Raw genomic sequence first — 22,041 nt, 5'->3', positions numbered from 1 at the left:
TGCTTTTTTCTCCTACTCATGAATTTTTCAGGCATACAATTCAAATCATGCTGTACATATGTCATACAATGTTTTTTAAACTTTAATATATTATTAATGATTGTTTCGGCCTACACATTGTCTGTAGCTGCACTGTTCAGTACTACAACCCCGAGAAGCATGGGCGGTGGAGCACTAGAGTGGTAGGTAGGTAGAATTAAGATGGGCTGTAAGTACACAACCACAGCAGATTCCAAAGGCAGTGGAGAAAGGAGAACATCTCATATTAATTTTCATATTGATTACACGTTGCAATATTGGATTAAGTAAAATATATTAATAAGTTAATTTCACTTGTTTTTTTTTTTTTTTTACCTTTTTTCATGTGCCCACTGGAGAATTTAAAGTTACCAATATTCACATTCTCTTTCTATGGGACAGCACTGGTTCTATGGCATCGTTTTATAGCTGCAGAATTTTAGTTTACAGGAATATAATTACTTAACCAATTCTTAATCAGTTCTATTACATTGAATCTTCAGATTACTTCTTTTTTTTTTTTTAAGATTTTATTTATTTATTTGACAGAGACAGCCAGCGAGAGAGGGAACACAAGCAGGGGGAGTGGGAGAGGAAGAAGCAGGCTCCCAGCAGAGGAGCCTGATGTGGGGCTCGATCCGGGAACGCCGGGGGCAGACGCTTGAACGACTACGCTACCCAGGCGCCCAGATTACTTCTTATTTTTCAGTATTAAGATCACTTTCTGAACACCCTGTGCACAAATCCTTTTGCGTATCTCTGATTGTTGCCTTAGATTTACTGCTAGAGGTAGAACTGCTGGAAGAGTGGAAATTTTTAAACGGGAGATGATGTTACAAATAAATGAGGAAATAAGAAGTAAAAGGGGCGCCTGGGTGGCTCAGTCAGTTAAGCGTCTGCCCTCCGCTCAGGTCATGATCTCCAGGTCCTGGGATCGAGCCCTGTGTCGGGCTCCCTCCTCGGAGGAGAATCTGCTTCTTCCTCTGCCCCTCCCCCTGCTCCTGTACACTCTCTCTATCTGTCAAATAAATAAAATAAAAATTTTAAAAAAAGGAAGAAAGAAAAAAAAAGAAATAAGAAGTAATGCTTTTGTTTCTCATTTTTTTTAAATTTTTTTAAAAGATTTTTTATTTATTTATTTGACAGAGAGAGAGAGCACAAGCAGGAAGAGCTACAGGGAGAAGCAGGCTTCCTACTGAACAGGGAACCTGACGTGTGGCTCCGTCCCAGGACCTGGGATCATGACCTGAGCTGAATGCAGACGCTTAACCGACTGAGCCACCCAGGCGCCCCATGTTTCTCATTAGTTAGTTATCATTTTCCTTGTAGAGAAAGATCGCATTCTGGTCATTAGCAGTTGCTCATTTTACATTGAATCAAAAACACCTATAACAACTCTATTGACATGAATTTAGCTATGACTGAGGTTTTGAAAAGTCTGCTCTACATTTTCATGTTTTATGTGAATTGCAAAGCATTAAGGGCTGAAATTCAGCACTATATTCCCTCCTAAATCAAAACACATACACTTTAGGTTGTTGACGTAGACATAACTGAAATGGAAAAGATTCACAATGTATAGATTTTGAAACCTTTCTAATTTGTCTTTGTAGTGCTATCATGGGGTGGGGATGAGCTTAAAAGATCATTTATCTGAGGTCCCACGTATTTGACTTATTATTTTGCCTCAAGGTATAACCTAACACTATTTATCGTTGTATATTAAAAACAAAGTCTTAGGATATTTGGCAATAGGGCATATATTTGATGAAAAAAATTGCCCTTTTCTTGTAATATTAATTGGATAAAATACACTAAGTTTTGGCCTCACATTTGCAGTAGAGCCTCTGTAATACCTTCCCTCCTTCCTTCCTTAGGATTATTGCATCTGGTGTCTTTCTCAGGTACCTCAGGGATTCTGAGGGAAAATGTCAGAAACCTTCAGGAGTTGCTGAACCCTCTTCCTCATCCCCTGGGTATTACTGAAGAAAATGCCAGTTCAAGGAATAAAGCTTATGCTTGATTCAATAATTTAGCATTGTTGAGGATTTACTGAGCCAAGTAGTGGCTTGAATATAATTTAGGGGGAATGATTCATGGCATTCTAAAGTGTAAAGTGAAGAGTTTCTGGTCCTCTGTGTTTCATTTAAAATAATAAATAACAGGGGCGCCTCGGTGGCTCAGTTGGTTAAGCATCTGCCTTTGGCTCAGGTCATGATCCTGGGGTCCTTCTCCGTCCCCTTCTGCTCCCCCTGCTTGTGCTCTCTCTCTCACTCTCTCTATCTCAAATAAATAAATAAAATCCTTACAATAAAATAATAAATTACATTGTCCACAATGGAAGAAGAAGAAAGAAAAATCCATAATGTAATCCCACTTGGCAAATTCTTCCTTTTTCCTAACTTTGGGTCTAAAGAATTTGAAGAATCAGCCTCCCCACCTCTTAACAGAAATTCCAAGCTGGATTTTTCTCCTTCAGAGTGAGCATAGAAGACGAATTTTCAATAGAATAGTGTTCAGAACCACACACAAACAAAAGAACTATTACTTCCTAAAGATGATGTTGTATGAAAGTCTGCCATCTATACATTTTGGATTATTATTTAGTTACTTTGTTTTATCTTCCCTCTGGACTAGGTAATCATCCCCAAAAATATTTACAAAGCTCTTTTATTTCTAATTTGCAGTAAGCTTTCCCCGTCTTTGCCATCTGATTGAGAAAGAGAGTCTTTCCCTTTATTAATTTTAAAATGTGTCTTCAGTGAGCACCAGCTGTTTTCTTCGGGGTCTGCCTTTCAGTTAACGTGCATGCAGTGCAGTACGCTGCAACATGGGACAGTCGGAAATTTCAGATCAGATTTAGTAGCAGTGGCTCTGAGATGACCTGGCTATGTAAGAATCTCATTTTTTAAAAAGATTATTTATTTATTTATTTATTTATTTATTTATTTATTTGAAAGGGAGTGATAGAGAGAGCATGAGCGGGGTGGGGGGGCTGGTTAGAGGCAGAGGGAGAAGCAGACTCCCTGCTGAGCAGGGAGGCTGACATGGGGCTTGATCCCTAGACTCCGGGATCATGACCTGAGCTGAAGGCAGACGCTTAACCGACTGAGCCACCCAGGCGCCCCTAAGAAACACATTTTCTGTGATACTCTATGGTGGCATTTGAAATAAAAGAGTAACATTTTATTTCAAGTAAACAAGTACAAAAGCTTCCTCCTCACTCTTACTCTAGCTGGACTCCCAGGGAAGCCGACAAGCAGCTGCCATTTTCCCTATTAGCAGTATGAAAAACAATTTAAAAGGTCGTTCATTTAGATTTCTTTTAACTTGTGTATATAATTAATAGCTTAGTTTAATTCGGTATTAAACCTTTGCCATCTGCAGGATTATCATGCCCTGGCGACATGAAAGTTCCATAGGAACATGTTTAATTGAGTAATTAAGACTACAGAAAATGCTTCCAGAGAAATATTTTGATTACAGATAAAATCAAAGTAAAATATCTAGTTTTGAAGGACTAGGTATTTTTCCTAATTAAAAAAAAAAAAAGATCTGCCATTTATTTTAGTGTAATTTTGCAAACGTTTCCATGTGTAATGCCACAGAGCAAAAAGTCTAAATCTAACACATTCGTTCACTACAAAGAGAAAGGAGCAGAGGAAGAGGGGCTGTTTCCGAGAGAGGCTTCTCTTAGTAGTGGGACTCTAGAGGCATATCTGTCAGTCTCCACAGGAAGGTTGATTTGAGATGTTAGAAGGACTTTTCTAGCCATGATGACGGAGAAGAAACCGTGCAGTCCTTTTTCAAACTCAAAGGGCACGGCTCACCCACATGTTTATCATATAGCTCACACGTACGTATTAGGTATGTGATTATTATTTCTTGATGTCGTTCACACAGTCAATAGATTTTTTTAAAAAGGACTTTATTTTTTTTCATAGCAGTTTGAGGTTCAGAGCAGACTTTAGAGGAAGGTACAGGGATGTCCCATATACTTCCTGCCCCCGCACCTGCACTGCCTTCCCCGCTCTCAGCATCCCCCCCACTAGAGGGGGACATTTGTTACAGCTGAGGAACCCACACTGACACGTCTCCATCCCCCAAAGTCCATAGTTTCCATTAGAGTTCACTCTTGGGGTTGTACATTCTATGGGTTTAGACAAGTGTATCCATCATTAGAGTATCGTACAGAGTTTTTTCACTGCCCTCAAAATCCTCTGTGCTCTGCCTATTCACCCCTCCCCCCAAGCCCCTGGCAACCACTGATCTTCCTGACTGTCTCGTACTTTTGCCTTTTCTGGAATATCGTATCATTGGCATCATAGAGTATGTAGCCTTTTCAGAAGGACTTCTTTCACTTAATAAGATGCATTTTGGTTTCTTCAATGTCTTTTCATGGCTTCATAGTTCCTTTCTTTTAGCTCTGAATAATATTCCACTCTCTGGATGTACCACAATGAATTTATCCATTCATTTCCCAAAGGACTTCTTGGTTGCCTCCAAGTTTTGGCAGTGAGGAATAAAGCTGCTATCAACATCCATGAGCGGGTTGTTGTGTAGACATAAATTTTTAATCCCTTTGGGTAAATACCAAGGAACACTATTGCTGGATCATATGGTAAGAATATGTTTAGTTTTGTAAGAAACCACCAAACTGTCTTCCAGAGTGTACTGTTTTTCATTCCCACAAGCAATGAATGAGAGCTCCGGCTTTTGATGTTGTCCGTGTTCTGGATGTGGGTCATTCTAACAGGTGTGTCAGTGGATATTTTCTGAGCATGGATTATAGGATGTCAAATGGAGTTTAGCTGTTGGGGCACCTGGGTGGTTCAGTCAGTTAAGTGTCCGACTCTTCTTTTTGGCTCAGGTCACAATCTCAGGGTCGTGGTATCAAGCCCAGAGTCAGATTCCGTACTCAGCTTGGAGTCTGTTGAGATTCTCTCTCCTCCCTCTGCCCCTCTCCCTGCTTGCACTTTCTCTATCTCTAAATTTAAATAAATAAATAAATAAAATCTTAAAAAATTTTTAAAATAAGTAAAAAAACAAAAAACAAAAACAAATGGAGTTTAGCTGTTATACAATAGTCTGGCCTTATCCACGGGGGATACATTCCAAGAATTTGATAGATGCCTGAAACCATGGAGAGTATCAAACCCTATGTATACTATTTTTTTCCTGTATATACCTACCTATGATAAAGTTTAAGTTATAAATTAGGGACAGTATGAGATTAACAACAACAACTAATAATAAAACAGACCGGTTATAACAACATACTGTAATAAGACTTATGTGGTCTCTCTCAAAGTATCTCACTGTACTGTCCTCACCCTTCTTGTGATGATGGGAGATGATAAAATGCCTACACGATGAGGTGAAGTGAGGCGAAGGACGTAGGCACTGTGACGTAGTGTTAGGCTGCTACCAACCCTCTGGTGATGTGTCAGAAGGAGGACCATCTGCTTCTGGACCCCGTTGACCGTGGGTAACTGAAAACACAGAAAGTGAGGTCACAGATAAGAGGGGACTGTTGTATTTCAAACATTTCAGAATACAGCAAATTCTGCCTCGTTGATAGAATATAACAATTTCTGGCAAGTCAGAATTTTAATACAAACATTTAAAATTGTCATACTACCTAAGATCTGGAAAATGATGATGTTTTATTATGAAATGACATTTAAAGGCAGATGTAAAGCCAGGCTGTAAGCATTACATTCTTTTCTTTCTAAATATGAAGACTTCTTGCAAATGTTGTTTTTCTCAAAATTCAAGAGCCCTCTTGACACAAGTATTTTTCTCGCCACAGCTAAGACTTAATGCACAAATTTAGCTTTCCATATAAATTTAAGAAAACTTGAATGTGATTTTTTTATGGCAAAAAGAGTAAAAATTTAGATAGACATGAAATAGTACAGAGTATATATAGAATATGTAATAGATTACATATCATTAGATACAGAATTAGTCACCATTTTTCCCAACATAAATACTTCTCGATCATGTCTTACTTATTTTACAAATTTTCTTTAATTTCTAACATTTTCTTTTTTTAAGAAAAGAATTTATTTATTTTTTTGAGAGAAAGAGCGCAAGTGGGAGGAGGGGCAGCAGGAGAGGGAGAAGCAGACTCCGCACTGAGCAGGGAGCCCAACACGGGGCTCAATCCCAGGACCCCGAGATCATGACCTGAGCCTAAGTCAGATGCTTAACAGACTGAGCCATTTTCATCTCCATTTTATAAATGAGGAAGTCAAGGCACAGGAGGATTCAGAAGATTCAGATAATTTTGAGACACAGTCCACTCCTTTATTCACTTTCTGCTTAACAAAGTCAATGAACAAGCGTTTGTTAAGTGCTCTCTCCGTGCCAGACACAAACCATGTCTTCGGGGGCTCCCAGTGAAGTCTGAATAATTGTCCTTGCTGTGAACCAGGCTTCTAGAAATGCTTCCTCGTGTTGCCTGCTAAGTGAACCTTGAGTTCCATCTTGACTCCCACCGTGGAAAGAGGGGAGAAGGAAGCAGTTTGCTTTTAAGATGTACACCCTTAGATCCTACACTTCCCCGTGGCCCCATATGACTTCTTCACTCTTCCTTTAATTGTTTTAGTCACCTGAATGTAGAGAGGGCTGGTCCACAGTTTGATGACATGGGACACATCAGCTTTGACTGTCACCCCTGTGTCACCTCAGGCACACAGGTTATTGGTTCTACCTGGGGAGCGCCCCTCAGATCATCCTGTCATCCTCCTTGCCAGGCTTAAGGCACCGTCATCATCATTCCACAGCCTCCTAAGTGGTCTTACTACACTCCTAAACCATTTTCTACACTGTGGCCATGATCGCTGTGCAAGAAGGCAATTCTGATCACGGCCTGGCCCTCCGGAACTCGCCAGTGGGTCCCTACCCAGTGGAGTTCACAGGCAAGGCCCTAGCAGAGTGGTCCCAGCCCACTCCCGCGTACATCTTCATTCACCATTTTTGCCCTTGTGCTCTATGGAACCTCTTCACTACTCTCCAGGTAGGAAAGTGCCCAGATTTGTCGTCCTTATTCTGGAAGGACATTTCCAGCACTCTTTTGCCCTGTACACTACTACTCATCTTTCCAGTTCCAGTGTCATCTAAAAGCTTCTCCTAATTCCCTCAACAGTTTGTCTTCTGTCCTCTGACCTCAACCACCTTCTGTCCCTCAGCTCTTTGTTCAAACTTCATTCAGACCTCCATTGTTTAACTTATTGCATCATCTTATGATCGTGCCTCTCCCCCGCCAGACTGTAAACTATTTAAGTACAGATCTATTTTTTAAATTATCTTTGTCACTTAGGATCTAAGAAAAGCACCAAGAAATACATGTGAATGCATCTCTGGCCTGAGTTTTTGCCCGCATATCCCACCAGCTGAGCTCAGCCTGGATCAGGGGTTTCATTAAGATATGACCACGTGGGGCTCCTGGGTGGCTCAGGTTAAGCATCTGACTCGTGGTTTCCGTTCAGGTCATGATCTCGGGGTTGTTAGGTTGAGCCCCGGGTCAGGCTCCGTGCTCAGCAGGGAGTCTGCTTGGGATTCTCTTCCTCTCCCTCTCCTCCTGCTCCTCCTCCACCTCTAAGATAGATAAATAAATCTTAAAAAAAAAAAAGATATGACCATCTTGGCTTTGCACTATATACATTGGTATTTTAAAATCCTAGAGGACTCTCCTACATGTTTCCAAACACTTAAGATCCCATAATTCTGTTTCAAACAGAAGACAGCTTAAATGCTTTGCATTGTCTTCTTGGGAGAGGCATTCAGTCCCTCTCTGTCCTTGGTAATGGACTTAGGTGTACTGGTAATAGTGACATTTCACATCTCTTGAGCACTTAATATGTGGTAGGCATGGTGCTTCATGAATGATCACACTTACTGCCCATATCAATGACTTCATGATGTAGGTGCTATTACTGCCCCCATTTTAGAGAACAGGAAATGAAGGCACGGGGGGGGGGGTGACATAACTGGCGAGCGGCAAAGCTGCCACACGAACCAAGTCTCAGTGATTCCAGAACCCATGGCCTCAACCACTGTGCCTCAGTATCTTTCAAACAAACATCTATTCTAAAAAGGATCATAACTGATACCGAAGAATTTTAAGATAAATATAAAAAATATAATAATGGTTATTACTGATGATTTTTACTCAGTGGTTTAACTTTGGATCCTCTTTTAATATTTCAGGAACACTTTAAATCTGTTGGATTAGTAGAAAAATTATGAAAAAAAAATCAAGACTACATAGCCAAAATTCACGTGCTTGCACTTACTGGTCCTTTGTTTTTCTATAATATCCTGTGCTCTAGAGAAGCCTCGCTTTTCATAATCAAATACTCTGTACAGAACAGCATGTTATAGAGCTTCTGTATTATAGATGTACTTGCTGTTCCAAATTACATGTATTGCATAGGTCATTTTAATGGAAATAAAATTAGCTTAAAGATAGGAAGTGCCTTTGATTAGCTCAATGAAGCCATGGTCAATTCAATTAAAGTGTTAAAATATATTTCAGAGGAAAGAATGTTTAGGGTCATAAATTAATTCAACACAGTTGTTCCTAACCACTTACTGTTTACCTGGGAATGGGTACTGTGGTACTTTGAAGATAAATGTTATTTACAAAATGCCTAGTTAATAAAAACTTACTTCAGAATGCTATGTTTGACATCAAAGATCTTTATTCTGAACTTTGTGGTTGACAAGGTTTAATTTTGTTTAAGTATGGGATAGGGGAGTCTTACTGGATAAGTTTGCATATAGATAAAAGTTACAGGCTTATCCACATCACCTGTCCTGTGTTTATAGATGTATTTCCACCTGTACTCCATAATGTGACCCTAGTTTTTTACCCTTTAATACACCTAGAGGGCTCTTATTTATAATTGGGCATTTCTCGAGCCATCTGAAACACTGAGTATGTGGGAGACGTGTGTGAAAATCCATTGTTTCTCTCAGTGTCCCTCCTTTTCTTTCTTGGTTATTTGAAGACTCGAGAGAGGTGGTGAATATCAACTTATTGTTTCAGACAAAGTTGGGAACAAATGCACTAGCATGAAAAATAGTTTGTTGAACTATGACCTCGCTGTAAAGTAGCACGAAAAGACCCAGTTCCGCATATCTTGTTCAGAATTCAAGAGCTGCCCCTGCACACACTGGGCTCCAAGAAAATTCAGAAAATCGGGATCTTGGTTAACCTTTAAATGCCTATTCCAAGTTTAAAGGGAACTTAAAAACTCTCAGAATCAACTTTTTTTTATTCTAAGTTTTTTTTTTCTTTTTCTTTTTTTTTTTAAACGAATATGAACTGCTTTGGGACATGGGTAGTCCTTCTATCGAAGTGGCCAGGGATAAGATGATGGAGGAACACAAAGCTTGCTTTCTTCAAGAGCGTTCACTGAAAATTGCTCAATCCCTTAAGATCAAATTCATGTAACATATCCACTTTAAAAATAACTTTGCCTATTTCTTGCTTTAAAGAAAGATTCTCTTTGCTAATGGAAAAAACAAAACTTTGTCCAGCCACCAAAGTAATAAAAGTCACTTGGTGCGGTGGTGGGATTCCCGTGGCAGAACGCCACTGGCCGTGCTAAGGAAAGGAGTACTAAGGACCAAGGCCATCGTAGCTTCACACGTACAGAGCTCTTATTCTCAAAATTTTAGAGTAGTTTTGACTGTATATTACATTTATTAAAACAAGACACATTTTCAGATAAATACCCTTTCTCTTGGTACATTTAGGTGGTAATTCTGTGGGTTGGGCTGCAATATAATTTGGAATCCAGATTTACCATACCCGACTCGCAAATTTCAAGGCTAAGACACAGCCTGAATTATTTGAGAAGAAAAAAAGACGTCAAATTTGCGCCGCTCTGTTCTGGTTTTATTACAAATGGATGATAGTCATTTAATTCCACATAATTCTAGCCGTATAAGCCAAGGAGAAAGTGGCAGTCCTAAAAAACCCCTCCTTTCACTTGAAGTATTTATATAACTAAGACCAAATTAGCTTGTTCTGAGGGTAATTGTCTTACTCTTCATTGTTGGCTTATATGGATATGGTCTATGTTCATAGGAGACATTCTTGGTGCTGGGAGAAATGGGACAGATTTCAAGAGCATTTCTTCTGAATTTTGCCTGGTTGGTTAATTTCTCCTGTTACCACTTTTTTTTTTAAAGATTTTATTTATTTATTTGACAGAGAGAGAAAGACAGTCAGCGAGAGAGGGAACACAAGCAGGGGGAGTGGGAGAGGAAGAAGCAGGCTCATAGCGGAGGAGCCTGATGTGGGGCTCGATCCCAGGACTCCGGGATCACGCCCTGAGCCAAAGGCAGACGCTTAACGATTGAGCCACTCAGGCAGCCTCCTGTTACCACTTTTAACTAGATTCTGTTCACAACTATTTTGAGATTGAATTAACATTTTAATTTTAAAGGTATTTCAGCTTCATCCATTAGATATATAATTAGTAAAAAAAATATAATTTATTCTCAAAATAAGTTTTTAAAGTTTTTTACCATCATTCTTTTGACTTTCAATTATGTAATTAATATTTATATTAATACAATACAAATTGCCCAGATGGATTATAAGGTATATCTTTAACTCCTCTATCCTTCTCTCCATAAATGTCAGCACATACCACCACATTATATCTGATTTGGATTGTGCACATACTGAAATTTCTCTGAAGCTTATGTTCTGATTTGCAACGCCTCACTATTGTTAACCAACCAAATTAAATCAATAGTTTTATGTTCTGCCTAAATTAAAGAACCTTTTTTTAAATTAAAAGTATTTCAGATGGAAAATGTATTATTAGGTTAAAGTAGATAACACATGAATTAAAGGGAAGCCTCGATCAAATTAAAACAACATAAAGGGCCCTTTGCCATTGACCTTGTTCTCAGTATCTCCCCACCGTGCTAAGCATTTTCCATGCACCATCTCGTTTAATCCCCATCACAATGTGCTGAAGAAAATTTGACATTTCCATTGCATAGTTGAGGAAAAAGAGGCTAAGAGAGAATGAAATGACTTGCCCCCCATCATGAAGTTGGTACATGGGAGAGTCAGCATTCTAACAGTCCTCCTGCAAAGTCCACTATCTATTAATAGTCTCATGGACATTGTCTGCCAAGGTCCTGCCTCTTTCTTTTTCATATTTTAGATTAGGTTGGAAGAGCATGGTGAAAGGCTCAGTGACCAGTGTGCAATAGGGGCCCCATCTGTGTTTCTGTGGCGATTCCATACAACTTTCTTACTTCAATGACTGCAGATCCACCGTAGATCTGGTGACCTATACATTCGGGTGACCTTATAATTTATCATCTAACCCTGGACACTTGAGAGGGGGAAGGAGGGTGCTGTCAATAACTGTGCCTGGAGAAGAGTCACAGACTGAGATTTTCCAGAGCAAAAGGGACCCGTGGTCACCCTACATAAAGCAGCGGTGGCAGGAAGGGGTACCATATCGGCAGTAGGGGCAGGCAGTGTTCATGCTGGGCTACTGCTACTGGGGGAGGGACAAGGAAGATGGAGAAATCATGGCTTAGATCAGTATTTTTCAACTGTTTTTTAAAGCATATGCCTGTGTTGCTAAACATGTAGGTCTTCCTTTAGTGTTACTTGAATTGCCAAGTAAAGTAACTGTTGGATTAAAACACTCAAAGCCACGGGTCAGAGTTCAGCTTTGTTTTTAAGGTACCCAACTTCACCCCACCCCTTTTAGCTACTCCTTCTAGAGGTGCTTCCTCACCTACCACCTCACTGGTTAAGAATTATGGAGACTACTTCTGTGTAAACGTTCATCCAGCTGTGGATTAATCAAAAGAATAGGCCACTTGATGAAGTGTAAAAATGCTGTTTTGTTACCTTCACCACCATGGATCGATATTTGCTCACCCAGATCAGAGAAGGCGATGGAGTTGATCAAGGACATTGAGCCACAAAGGTCTCAAGTATCTCTTCTATTTGATAAAAGTCAAAAGCTAGTTCTAAAAATTCAGTCAATACCTCTTAACCACACAGTGGAGGCAACAGTTTAGTTCCCTGGAAAATGCCATGAGAAAAATGATATTAAGAATTTGTCACATGGTGGCTCTTGATTTTGGCCCAGGGCATCATCTCAGGGCTGTGAGATCAACCACCGAGTCAGGCTCCACACTGTGCATGGAGTCTGCTTAAGATTCTCTGTCCCTCTCCCTCTTCTTCTGCCCTCCCCCCGGGTTAAAAAAAAGAATCTGTCCCACTGAAGACATTTTTCAGTATTAACAAGAATAATGATTACTAACTGAGGGAGAGAAATGATGTGACCCTTCTTTCAACGTTTCGGAGCTGACTTTCTAAATCAGAGAATTACCAATAACGAAGCCACAGCGCATCTCACGGCAGGCATGGTGCTTTGTACGTGTCATCATCACCTTATTACCCACCGCAACAAGGTCATGATGGAGATGCCATTACTGACCCATTTTAGAGACTAGGAAATGGAGGGTAGCACAGCTAGTGAGGCGCAAAGCGTTCAATGAACCGAGACTCCAAGATTATCTTGTGAATAAGTGTGACTTCTAGTTGATCAGAGGCTACAGGGACATTTTTGCTAGTTTTTTGAGAAATAGAAGATGTATTATTCCTGCCTCAGGAGACGACTGCCAAATAAATTTCAAGATCATTGGACTGGGTGGTAATGTTAAATATGGATCAGTTTTAAATAAATATAGGACTAAAATTCATCTTATAACTTTTATATTGGTGAATTCAATAGAATTTTAGTTTTAAAATTGGAAGACAGATGCAAGGACAAATATAGGAAAATTAAGGACCACTGAGCTATTTTTAACACTTTCAAATTAAGATGGCAGCTGTTGTTAGTGTCAGAACTTAAATAACTTTGCTTCGTTAAAAAATAAATCTACAACATATGGATTTCAGCATGTTGTATACTTACTGTTTGTACGTATTAGGAAAAGACACTTCAGTTGAAAAAAATGAGAAATTCTCCAGGGTGCAAAACATCATTCTTGTTAGCAGGCAAGCAATCATAGTGTTATCAAGATACCTACAGTCATGATGCTTTTAATTTAGCCAGTATTTACAGTAAAACTAGTTTTTATGCTAAAGAAATGAAAGCATGGTATTAGGCTGGGTTTCAAATTCTCTTATTTTTAGAATTACAAACTCAAGTCCAGAAGAGACATCCTGAGATGTCTCCAAACTCCAGAAATTCATGTCTATCTGGTGTACAGAAAGAAATCCATCTATTATTTAGCAAAAAGCACCTCTCAGACTCCCAAAGAAAATACCCCCCTCTTCTTAAGTGCCCGGTTAAGTATCCAAGGCCACATTTGTCTTTTCTCAACTGAAATTCCTTTCCTCTCCCTTCAAACTCAGACCTCAGGGGCTGCAAGGTGTCCTTGAGTTTGGAGGAGGCAGTGAGGCTGGTAGTTGGGGACGGCCTTACAAACCAGCCCATGGAAGAAATGAAATAGGGGCCTCTGGTTAAAGATGAGCGACTGGATACATACATTTGGCTCTGTCCTCTTTCAAAATTTCACTAAAATGACAGTAAATAAATTATTTTTAAAAGGAGATGACCCACACAGCTGAGGAAAATGGAAAAGAAGAAAATAACAAATTCGGAGGCTGGAAACAGGATAATTAGTAACTGACTTACAGGACCCAAGGAAGCAGATCCTTGAAAAGTTGGGCAGCAACTTGAGTTATACCATAGAACTCTCAAAAGGCTCAAGAAGTCTTATACTTAGGTGAGGATAGAACAGAGGCTGTCTCACCTGTGAGGCAGTTGAGGGAGGGGTACCTAACCAAAACCAGAGCAACCAGGTACCATGCCTCCTCCACACTGTTCATCCAGGTTTCACCCTATAGGCAAGAAAGCCTTCTCTGGAGAATCTGGTTAGCTGAATGGGGGGTAGAGATGACACAAAACTAAAGTTACCAACTTTGGGAGTTCCCCAAGGAAACAGCCCAACCTATATTATCTTAGTTTACAGTGAAGACAGAATCAAAAGACTCCCTTTCCCTGGCCCCATCCTCCTAAATACAGATAGCTTGCAATCAGCTTTTCAGTGAAATATGAACAGATAGGGACGCCTGGATGGCTCAGTCCTTAAGCGTCTGCCTTTGGCTCAGGTCATGATCCCAGGGTTCTGTGATTGAGTTCCGCATCGGGCTCCTTGCTCAGCAGGAAGCCTGCTTCTCCCTCTGCCTGTGCTCTCTCTCTCTTCCTCTCTCATAAATAAATAAATAAATAAATAAATAAATAAATAAATACAATCTTTAAAAATATATGTTAACAGGTAGCCAAGGATCATCCAACATTGGAAGAAATATCTAATATGAAAGAGTAGAGAGACAGAGATAACAAAACAGCTACTACTCAGGGGTAAAAACACTTAAATATATATTTGAGAAAGGAGAGTACATTGTACCCAGTAAACAAGAACAGAATGCTACAAATAAGGAAACTTCATGGGCAAACAAAGAAGTGCTTAGAAATTAAAAACAAGAGAGAAGAAATGGAAACCATTCACTGGAAGTTTTGGAAGGGACAATGGTAGGAAATTTTCTAGAAAGTAAAAAACACTAAGAAATGCAAAACAGGATAGAAAAGATGAGAAAATTGGAAGTCTGGTTCAGGGAATCTAGCATCTAAATAAGTGGAGAAAAGGGAAGGATATCATCAAAGAAATGATTCCACGAACTGTAGGACATGAATTCCTGGGTTGAAAGGCTCACAAATTCCCCAGTGCAGTGTTTGAAAAGAGGCACATTTTAGAGGTAATTTTAGAATGTGAGGAATGTAAAAGATTTTATAACCTTCCAGAGAGGAAAAAGCAAACAGGTTTTATGTAAAGGGTGAAAAATCAGAATGACAACACTAAAAGCTAGGAGACAGCAGACAGTACCTCCAGAATTCTCCGGAGAAATGGGTTCAAGCTTAGAGTTCAGTCGTCCACCAAAACATCATTGGAGGTCAAGGGTAGATAAATGGAATAGCAGGCATGCAAGGTGTCAACGAGTTTACCTCCCATGAAAGGGGCACGGGTTAGAGTGAGGGTGGAAGGCAAAGAATGTGTTTTTTTAAAAAAAGAAAGAAACAGGCCGCCTGGGTGGCTCAGTCAGTTAAGTATCTGACTCTTGATTTTGGCCCAGGTCGTGATCTCAGGGTCAGGAGATGGAGCCCTGCGTCAGGCTCTGTGCTGGTTGTGGAGCCTGCTTGGGATTCCTTCCTCTCCCTCTGCCCCTCCCCTGTTCACGTGCTCTCTATCGTAAATAAGTAAATACATAAATAAATAAAGACTAAAAAAAAAAAAGAGGAAAAGAAATCCAAGTAGTACTCTCTCTGCTATCTAGAATAAGTGGAGATAAATAGCAAAAGAATCCGTACAAAGAGCTGAACGTGGTTGCTTTGGGGAAGCAAAACAGGAGAGAAACGGGACTGCTGTGTTTCGAAACAAGCCTATTAGAATTGTTTGATTTTTAAACTATGTGCCTGTGTAATTTCAGGAAAACTAAATTTTAAAAATGGAATCGGCCAGGATGGGCAAGGAAACTTCGTTCTCATTTTATTTTAGGAATGTAGATCTTTCGATTTGATAAGTCCTTTGACAACATGTAATAGATACATTGTTCAGATTTAATTTTAGCTCATCAGCCCCCAACTTTCCCAAGGTGTTTCTGTTGGTCTGCATGCATTAGCGAAAGCATTCTTTGTGGCAGTAATTAGGCAGTATTTGGATAACCATTTCTTATGGGAACACTGACAAGAGATTCAGGGGAAAAAAAAAAAAGGATGAGGTCTTTCTTCTCTGGCTGAAGAAGCATGAGATAAGAGAACTATCTGGTGGGGGATCTAATAGTTCCTGGAACACACAGAGGAAAATATGAAATGCAGAAAATAAAAGGTTCTTAAATCCCAGAATAGAGGACATAGTTTCAGTTGCTGCAACCTGAAACTAATTGCTTTCATTAGATCATTAATGTTTCATGATTTGGGGATATATTTGTATACCATACAACTGTTGGACTGTTTTATCGCAATGATGACTCCTCAAAGGATTTTGAAAAACAACAAATGTATTTTGGAACAGTTATAGTCTGGGGCCTACTGCAGATACTGAATTGAATAGCTTCCTAATATACAATGAGATTGTATCCATGTGTTATGGTGTATTAGTTTTTTTTTTTTTAAAGAGACACGTTAAAGCTTGGAGCCCGAGAGAGAGAGAGAGAGAGAGAGAGAGAGGCATAAAAAACGAGGAAAGCACTGCAGATGTGCAAACATCTGCAGGGAGTAGATATGAGTGCTTCAGGGCAAAGGGCAGCTTGTTCTTTATACCCCAGTGCCCTGCGCGGCTTCTTATAGGCATTTATGTAACAAGTACTAATCGAGTACCTACTATGCACCAGGTTCTGGAGCGACACCAATGAACCAAATGGAGAGAAATCCTTTTGTTTGTGGAGCGGACACGCCTCCTGGCGCAGGGGGCGGGGCCAGGGGCCGAACACCCTGATGCTGTAAAATCCTAAGCTGTCAGGTGCGGAGAGGTGCTGCGAAGCTAGGCCGCTCCGGAGAGAGCCGAGGAGGGCGCCGCAGAGGGAGGGCAGCGCGTGCACCGTAAACACGGCGGACGCGTCGTAGGTACACTAACGTGTTGAAATTCTTCCTTGACCATAAAAGATCCATCCATCTCTCTGGGAACTTAGTCTGAACCTTTTATTCGGTTTATAGCGGGACCATCTTGTTGGGCGTTCAGCACCTCGTTAGGGCTGAAGCAGAGACAGGAACCTAAAAAGAACCAAGACACGGGTGCTGGAAAAGCACAACCCCAGTGAGGGGAGAGTGATGGTATGAAGGAGAACTAGGCAGATTCCAGCTGCCTACACCTCACGGCCTTTTGGGGCCTTAGCAAGGCCACCAAGCCCTTTACAACGTACAAAGGATTCCCTATAATCACGGGAGTTTGTTTGCTTGTTTTTAAAACACCCCTGGCATCCCAGAGTGGACAAAGCAAGGGCACTAGCTTTGAAAAATAAAGAAAGCCTTTAACTTAACCTTTGATCCAGAAGAGATCCCCATTTAGCCCCCTTTCCCCCAGTTAGTGTCCTGCTTCCCCCATGGAGATGCCTGAGTTTCTTTGAAATAATACTATTTATATATGTCTCTAATGCATATCACCCCAAAAAGGCTGCGGAATCTCAAAGGTCAGCTTTTAAATCATTTTCACAGATACTGGATTTCCATACCTTTTCCCCTGTGGACCCTGATTTGGGAAAATATACATTTGTTTTTGCTTTTTGGGGAAGTTAGACAAAGCCAACAGGTCAGAGCCTCCCCCACAAGGCCAGACCCTCAGAGGGAATTCAATAAATTCTTCTTTCTATTAACCTCACAACTGCAGGCTTTCTCTTCGCATCTTGCAAACCAGTAAGGATCATCTTTTAATCTGATTTTTATTGTCATCTGCAAAATCCACGTGGACACCTGCAGATTATTCTGGGTTCTCTGTGGGCATACTTCTCTCTCTCTCTCTCCCTCCCTCTCTCTCTTTCTAATTATGTGCTGAGGACGCAACCCCTGAAACCAAACTCCATCCCCCCCACCCCCACCCCCTGAAACCAAACTCCATCCCCCCCATCCCCACCCCTACCGCCTGACCCCAGCAGTGTCCTCACCCTGGTACAGTACTGAGAGCCTGTCTTTTGAGAACACTGTATGGAGTAAATGGTGTTAAACTGAAGTTTTCCCCTGGCTGTAATGGTAAGACAGAGTCCTTGTCTACTCTGTAAGTGCGGTGCCCTTGACGATGCTGCCTGGCCTTTGTTGTGGGGTGAGCTGTTGGAGCGTGTGTGTAAACATCCCAGGGAGGGACAAACTTGGGGCATCCCCTGTGCAGTGCCTGCTGCTTTTGAAGTGTCTGCTGATCGTACCATTGTCATGCCAGTTGGAGGAATCCTTTGTTTTACAATGGCAGTGCTCTGAAGAGCCAGCTGATAAGACTTGGGACCCTGGTGTGAAACTGACCCTTTGAACTAGGAGGGATCTTTTCAGATAAGCAGGCCTTGGCATTTTTATCACACAACTTTTTATTAGAGCTCTTAACGGAGCAGGTTAGTGTCATTGCTAGACATGTAAATAAAGGTTTTTCAGGCTCTCGGGTAATAACAGAGAGATGTAGGACACGGGCCCCGTTCTTACAGAAATGAGGACCTTGGAGGTACCCATCTCAATAAAGGTTTTTAGGAAAACAGCATCGATTTGGGGGATTCATTTGTTTACCCATTTAAGAAAATTAATTATACCGGGAATGAAATACAGATGAAACCCAATTAAAGAATTTCTCAAGAAAATGTTAACGCTTTCCAACTGAAAAATGATTTTGATTATCTTTCAGACCAAAAGGCATGCATTATTTCTTAGGAAAGGTCATTGTAGAACGGGAAGCAGGAAAAAAATAGAATAAATGGCAGTCATTTTTTAATTGACATTCTAATATCCTGAGTGTTCCACATCTTGGCTATTCTCATAAAATTAATTGCATTCATCATTCAGCCATTCAGTCACTCAACAAACCTTTGTCCGGCCTTTTCTGCCTGGCGGGTGTTGGGCTAGTTCCCAGATATAGGACTGAGCAAGGCAGTCATATTCGCCATCCTCAGAAGTCTTCCAGCCCAAAAGAGACCACAGACATCATACAAATAATTAAGGGGTGAACAGAATATATAGTAGGGAAGTGACAGGTGCTGTGGGAACATTCTTTTTGAATCCCTTAGAACTTTATTCTGGTGTGTGCTTTAAAGAAAGAATTTCATTTTCCTTTTTCATCGGTTCTGTGAGAGTTTCCGTGTTTTATGCTCAAGTTTGCTTTCCATCTTTTCCTTCCTGTTAGCCTAAATGAATCTCTAGACAGTTTCCCAAAATAGAAGTTCCCATTTCAGACTAAGGAGTTGCAGATGAGTTAGAGAATTTAGGGTACATGCCTGGGAACTTTCATTTGAAGTTTTATACGGTCTAAACCCCAAAGAGACAAAAAAGGGTTGGTGTGGCTGCCCTGACTTCCAGGCGCATCCCTGTCTGTGGTCTTCGTAAGAGCAGTGCTCAGCACCAGCAGGCTGCCGCTTTCAAAGGGAATAAGCCCAGTTGCTTTTGCTTCCCCCCTCTGGGGTATAGCAGTGCATTTTAAAATAGCCTCTTGGTTTAAAATGGCCCCCTGTCTGTACAGCTGACCTCCATTCTTAGGTTTTCTAAATTGAAGAAATCAGAGAATTGCAGGATATCACAGTCAAAAGACCTCGGAGAGCATCTACCATTTTGTAGATGAGAAACTGAGGCCCAGAGGGGTAAAGGTCTTCCAGGCAGTTGTCAGCAGGAGGAGAAGTACAGTGACAAGCCCTGTCCTCCTCTCCATCCCAGACTCAAGAGTGCAGCGCCACAGCCTCCCTAGGGCCCTGAAAGTGGACCCACTCCCCCTCTGAATAATCCTTTTTTTTTTTTTTTTTAATGCTTTTGGTACTTCTCTGCCCCACTGTGTTTGTAGGCAGGCAACTCTGAGATAATTCCCAGTTGCTTAACCTAAAGCAGATTTCTCTCCCTATGGTTTTTCCTTTAAACAAACAACAAACAAATAACCAGTAAATCTATTCATAATAGCTCTCTAAATAATAAATACATAAAGCCCTGAAGAATAAAGCTATTTCTGCAACAATTCTGTATCAATGAGAGCTCTTGATGGATTTTACATTTCTAATTTGGCATGTGTTATATACCTACGTATAAAACTGTTGAGCCCAGACCAATGAAGGTTGTCCTGAAAACTGCAGTAGGGATTTACAGATTCATTACCACTTGCCTTTTTCCCCCCAAACAGTAGCTCATTTGTGGGAATTACATTACACATAATGTTCAGACATACTTCAGTTTTAAGCCAAAAATGTTCAAGGTAATGGTACAGGATATTCTAACAGGAAAATACGTTGTGCTAAGATTATTGCCATATAATAAACTTCATAGTGCCCTTAAGCAGTATGAGTATGGAGGATCCTTTATAAAAATACTTTGTCCAGGGCCAACATTCCACCCCCTTCCCCTTTTCCTGTTCCCTTCCTCAGAGCCACATTCTCCAAACTTTTCATTTTCCACTATAACCAGTACAAAAGAAGGACTATTATCATTTGATGATTTAAAAAAAAAATGTAAAAAGTGTTCTCAATCATCATTAAAGCATACTTTTACTTTCATTTGTTTATACAGTTAACTTTTGTAAAACCCTTAAGTGACAAATTGATGGATTAATTCAAAGAGATTGACATAATTGCATTTCATACCCTGATAAAAATCACACGGGAACGGGAATTGTAATCTAATCCTACTGGGTATCCTCAGATATATATTTACTGTGTTCTCTGGCTAATGAGGAAAAATTAATACTGTCAATACTGAGATTCAGCCCAGTGATAAGCTTACATATCATCTATCACATGACTAGCCATTGTCATCTTCTCTTTCTCCGCATTAAATCAACACAGATGTGCTGGCTTTCGAAATATCCATCAACATCATTCATGTTTTGCTGCCTGCTCAGCGCGACACAGCCTTTATTGATGGTATGATGGGAAAGGGATGTTAGTTCCTCCCGAAGTCTTCCTTACAGTAATAAAATAATAGCTGCAGAAAATTCTCCCACGCAATGAAACAGTTAACTGGTGGACAGCAGTTAATTTACATCAATGGGAACAGTACTTGCCTCAAAAGCTTCAGGAAAGTGCAGTTTATACGTAGGAAATGTGCTGAAATTACAAAAACTATGCATAATCGAAATTAAGCATTGCATGTCCTCAAAATAATGGGTTTAAATATTAGATGTGGAATGGCTTTACATTTCTCATTTCATGGCTTTTTTTTTTTAACCCATTCTACAAAAAAAACCATGAGAAACCGTAGTTTTTCAAAGGTTTTGTGGATTAAAACCAGCAGTACAGCCGCACCAAAAGAATAGTTTCACTTAATATAATAAAAGAGAAGTTTACTGTCACTTGAGAAAGATGTCTTAAAGTGGGTCACATCCCTAAAATGACATTTATTCTTTCAGAACTTTTCATGAAAGAGATCTGAGGTTCACTCATCAGCACGACTGCTTCACAAGCAGTATCAAAGACCTCCTAGGGTCCAGGCAGAATTTTCTATTGACTACTCAACGAAAACTTAAAGTAGTTCCTCATTCTCACTCCACAAATTTACCATTGTCTTAGGAGAGCTAGCTAACCGAAGTCCTATAGGTCCATGGTTCCTAAACCCAGTTACAAATTGTAATTACCTAGGGAGACAATATGCAATGCAGATTTCTGGGTCCTAACGCCGACTTACTGAATCAAAATATAGGGATTATGGTCCAGGCATCTGTCTATCTTTTTTATTTTTTTTTTTTTTTGAGAGAGAGAGAGAGAGAGAGCCCCAGCAGGGTGGGGAGGGCGTGGAGGGAGAGAAAGAATCTTAAGCAGGATCCACGCCCAGCACAGAGCTGCATGCGCGCTTGACCTCACAACCCTGAAATCATGACCTGCGCCAAAATCAAGGGTCGATCACTTAACCAACTGAGCCCCCAGGTGCCGCGCATGTGTATCTCTTAAGGCTTTCCAGGAGATGCCAGCCAGCTCGGCATCAGTTGCTGTTTAATCACCAATGGTATGGATCACCCGATTCCCATCCGTGATATCTAATGGCAAGCACGCTTGCCCCATAGTACAGGTAGAATTTTTAATCCATTGAATAAACAGTTTTGGAGCATCTGTGCAGGACAAGACAATTCCACCTTCACTGGGAATTACTGCAGCCTACAAAACACACACACCCAAATCCAAACCCATCTCTCCCAATGGATACGTGGTCAAGGGTGGAAACTTGGGACGCAGCCATTTTTTAACTTCATAGACTGAGGAGCCACAAAGTCCTGTTTTGCAAGCACTCAAGTGTT

This window comes from Ursus maritimus, unplaced genomic scaffold (genome assembly GCF_017311325.1).
Source record: "Ursus maritimus isolate PB19 unplaced genomic scaffold, ASM1731132v1 scaffold_26, whole genome shotgun sequence".
Taxonomy (NCBI): Eukaryota; Metazoa; Chordata; class Mammalia; order Carnivora; family Ursidae; genus Ursus; species Ursus maritimus.
This window is presented reverse-complemented; position numbering follows the sequence as displayed.